We start from the raw sequence: 4611 nt of genomic DNA, 5'->3' as shown, positions 1-4611 counted from the left end.
TTTAACTACTATCATCAGCATCTTATTATTGCCTTAAGATCATTTGCAAAATTTAAATTAGAAAAACGTTGGATTCTATTGAGAATGCTAAAAGTGAATCGCTAACTATGGTTTCATCTTTCTCTTTAGGACCGACTGATGAGTCCCACACATCGCAAACTGCTGAGGTTAAAACATTATCTACAACTGCGAAAACAAGTCAGTCAGAATTCCATTTAAGTACTATTCAAAGCTTATCACCCCATAACACAGAGCCCTCCTTACCTCTTCAAAGAGGGTTTGAAATCCACTGAAACGTGGAATAAATAAGTATTGGATAGACAAGTCACTTTGGATCTTAGCACAAAGCCAAGAAACTCTTCTCGTAAATATATATTATTCACAAGCCCGGAGGTCCGTATTGGGTAAAATTTGCCCGAGATCATAGATACTTTTCGAAGCCGTAGGCCGAGAGGGGTACTCAAGACAAAGGGCACACTTTTTTCTAATACGGTCCAACCTAGGATGCTGAAGGACATTTTTTTTTCTACATGTAACCATTCAAGTAAACCAATGTCGACCCGAAAACACAGACTTGACCTTTCTACTGAGGATTTGAAATCCAATCGTGAGTCATTTTCACCACTCTGAAAGAAGAAATTCAAAGTAAAATAAGTCTATGCCTTGAAAGAATACTATCTTCCACCTTTTCCGAAAAAAAAGAAGGTGATAAAGAATTCAAATGAAGATGCGCGGGGAGGCAATGAAAAGGTTCAAAATATACGGATTTATATCATTTTAAAGCATTGCATCTAAACTTTTAGCTCCATGCCTTATCTGAAACAGTCTTTTTTATATGTATAAATATCTATAAAGGGATTACGTTTGGGAATGCCGACACTGAATATCCCTTGACAGACGATGTACACAACAGCAAGCCTAACTTGGTTGTAGTAGTAGTGGTGCTACTGGCTATTTTTATCCTGATCCTTGTGATCGCTTTTGGATTAATTTTCTTTCGAAGACATCGGAGCCACCGTAAACAATGTAAGTGTATTGCACTGTGCCTTTAATTGCTCCTCATCAAGATTTTTACTTCCCACGGAGAATATTCCTTTTCGTCTGTCTTTACATATTTGTCGTTTTCTTTACTCTTTACCTACGTATTATCAGTGAACTGTGCATAATTAAAACAACCTGTGCATCGCATCCCCATTAGAACCCTGTACAATTACTTTAAATAATTGCAGAAGTTTACTATGCATTATTGTATTGTTCACTTTTTTGGCGATGTTTCGAAAATAGAAGACTCACCTTTCCTATTTTTTTTGTCTTTTCTCTCAACATTAATAACAACGACAATGGTGAAAATTAACCGGTGACTCGATGTTTGGGAATTACTGTGAAAATGATATTACGCTAAGTAAGTTGACGCTTGATCACTGATTTATATTTAACCACATTTTTCTATTTTTTTTTTTTTTTATTACATGTAATAGGCATATTAGAAGAAAAGGTTCGCTTTCCAGCTCTCTATATTAAGCAAACCATTGTACCGGAGGCTATTACAGTATTTAAATCCAAAAGGGAAAATTAAGTAACGCAACAAATTTATCAAATAAAGAGGGAAGTGAAATGCACTTCAGCATGTCGTTTTGACTGGCTGTCACCTTTCCCCTTGACAAAGAAAATTCGTTCTAAAGTTGCAGATATTCACGGTAGTTATCTTGATAAACAATGTATGGCACGAGATTTTAGCGAGGCTTCATTTTATCTCAGTTGGCGTTTAGGCAAAGATCGTGTCATATGCACCTACGAGAGGCCTTTGAGCTCTGTACAGACATCACTCGACCCTGTGCTTGTTTAACAGACACAGAGCTCCACTGAGCTTACTGTTCACCTAACCCTTTCGCGAACGGAATCTGAGCTGGCCACTTACGAGACAGTGGGCGACTGCAAAAAAGAGTGCGAGTATAATAACATTAATGACACTCATCGAACGTCGAGGTCAGTAAGTGAGGGGTGTTTAGATGTTCAGGAACGAGAACGAAAATACACACACTTGGTGAGTGATGAGAAAGGATTGGCGCAACCACCCAGTTTGCGTGATGAAAATGAAGAAAACAAGGATCATGTTTATGCTGCTGTTCGCAAAGAAAGAAAAGTTAAAGCCAGTTCTGAAGCAAGCGCCCTCAAAAAACGTTCAGGCCGCTCTCAGGAGGGAACTAATGGGTTACCTGGAAACCGGGCGTCCTGTGTAGGGCTCGTAGACCACACAAAAGCCACCATGAACGAGACACCCCAAGCTAGTGAGAACACAGAATACTTGTATGCAGTTGTTGACAAGACAAAAAGGAAGAAGAAACCACTACAGGTAATGTATTTCACCACCTCCAGTATGAATTATCTTCATGCTTACCTACTTCAGTGCTGTTTGATTGGAGGAAACAGTCTTGATATATTTACTTCCTCAATATGAAATATATGTTAATAATAATCAAGCTTGCAGCTAGAATACGACAAGTACTTTAGTTTTTAAATGTTCTCCAAAAAATAAAGCGACCGAGGGCCAATATTCGTCAGTTCGTCTTGAGCAAGTGAGGCTAATAAGTAGTTAATTGTACAGCACTCGGAGCACAGTTATTAAATTTGAATTTGCCAATTTCGTGACCAAATTACATACCCTCTGACTGTTAACATGGAAATGGCCGTATGGCAAAATGTGGACCAAGTAAGAATCAATCAGAACGCCAATTCACTTCAGGGTCGCCTTACGATATGATGATATGTACTTATTGACTGGAGGGGGCGGGGGGGAGTTCGGACAGGTCACGACGTACCGATCGAGTGCAGCAAAGTCTACGTGTTGAAACCTAGCGGGGCCGGCCGAGGGGCAGCGGCTGTGGGCAATATGAAGCAAATCCTGTCCTCTGAGTGACTACCCGGGTCCGCAAGATGGGCGACCTTGAGCATAAGCGAAACCTTGAGCATAAGCGAAATAAGACTAGAGTAACTGGGTCATCATATCCCACTCGTTTACAAACTTAGGTATTTCTTAATAGTCTCATTCATTTCTGCTTATTAATTCGTTTGATTGTTTTACTCAGCACTATGTTCGTTTTATCGTTATTTAGTGTCGCTGTTTTGAGGAATTTCTTGTAATAAATTATCTACTTTCTTCGTTTCATGTTTGATCCAGATGCCCCCTGCCTACCGTGGCCTTGTGCATGCAGATCTGATCCATTCTCGAGAAAACAGCGCAAAGCTTGTCAAAGAACAGTCCCAGACAGTATACGCCCACGTTGATCGTGTCAAGACAGCAACTGTGAAAATATCACAGCCGAATCCGAAGGAAACAAAGGACGAGGAGCATCAGCGAGCTCTGTTCGTTTCCAATCCTAGAAATGACTTAATGATAATCATAAATATTAACTCAAAATTAAAGTTCTGGGTCCTTCCCTTAGACATGGAAGACTGCTCAAGTTACACCCTTGTTCAAAAGTGGCTCTCGTGAAGAGACAGGAAACTACCGACCAATCTCCGTTCTACCTGTTTTGTTCAAAGTACTCGAAAAACACGTGGCAATAGCTCTCTCTGATCACCTTCGTAGCTATAATCTGATGTATAATCTTCAATCAGCCTTTCGTGCGAATCATTCAACTAAAACTGCTCTGATTAGTTTAAGAAATGAATTGGAAAGCAATTTTGCAGTAATGAACACTAGTAAGTAATATAGAGATAATAAGACCTAATAAGAACAGACAGGGGGACTATTACCTCCATCCTCTTTACATTCGCACATAAATCCTGCTTCTCTTTTGCTATCGTGACAGCTCACATCATTATACCGCCCATGGCCGCCGTATTTTTTGTACATTTGTGCACAGTTCTCAATACCGTTTGTGTTGCTAGGTTCTCCTCTTGCCTAGGGCCACACTCCTTTACTGGACACATTCACTGTGCTGTTATCACTCAACCATCTCCATACTCCAGTTGTATCTTTTCTCAAGCCTATGAAGTATTCAACTGTTTTCTTTCTTTAGATAGTTTTATTCAGAAAGTTCCATTCCTCGCGACTCTCAATAGAAACAAAGTTATATCCAGACTTTTCACAGAATTTTTCGCCTTTAGACCAATTGCACCGGCCATTGCTATCGTGGAAAATGTACCTGGAACCGTCGAGCTTATTCATATGACCTGAAAGTAGAATTCAGCAAAGTCATATCGCATGCGTTAACCATTGACCTTGTTAGTCGATAATATCATTGTGGCAAGTTGAGTAGCAGAAATAAACTTCTCATAAAACATTTTAATTGAGGTTAATTTAGATGATGAGTAAGTTATAATCACTGCTTTGAAAAACAAGTACAATGCATCAATGTTGGGCAACAATTTTGTAAAACCTCATTTTCAAATAAGCTCACCTTAGCTATTCAAACTCACGAGGTCGAGTATGATAACCCACAAAATTTTTCTGCAGCGATCGTAAGTTTACAATGGTTACGTTGTGTCTGAGTACAAAGTGAGTTGGGCATTATGTATCCGAACACAGGTGCAAATCATCATTTGCACCAAGAATTTATAGCGCACCCGATTTTTTTTCGATGCTACCATCCATTGTCCTCAGCTTTC

The 4611-nt window shown here is 39.5% G+C and overlaps 1 pseudogene across 1 annotated transcript in view; it reads left to right on the top strand.

Moving 5' to 3' along the window:
• The window catches only part of LOC148723010 (uncharacterized), a 5896-nt pseudogene extending 1653 nt beyond the window's left edge, over positions 1 to 4243 (top strand). The window contains exons 4-8 of the transcript XR_015992054.1: positions 130 to 277; positions 504 to 607; positions 898 to 1026; positions 1770 to 2353; positions 3179 to 4243. The product of XR_015992054.1 is annotated as an uncharacterized LOC148723010 (transcript). The remainder of the gene's footprint in view (positions 1 to 129; positions 278 to 503; positions 608 to 897; positions 1027 to 1769; positions 2354 to 3178) is intronic.
• The last annotated feature ends 368 nt before the right edge of the window (positions 4244 to 4611 follow it).

This window comes from Stylophora pistillata, chromosome 9 (genome assembly GCF_964205215.1).
Source record: "Stylophora pistillata chromosome 9, jaStyPist1.2, whole genome shotgun sequence".
NCBI lineage: Eukaryota > Metazoa > Cnidaria > Anthozoa > Scleractinia > Pocilloporidae > Stylophora > Stylophora pistillata.
Note: the sequence above shows the minus strand (reverse complement) of the source record. Positions and strands in the feature narration are given on the sequence as shown.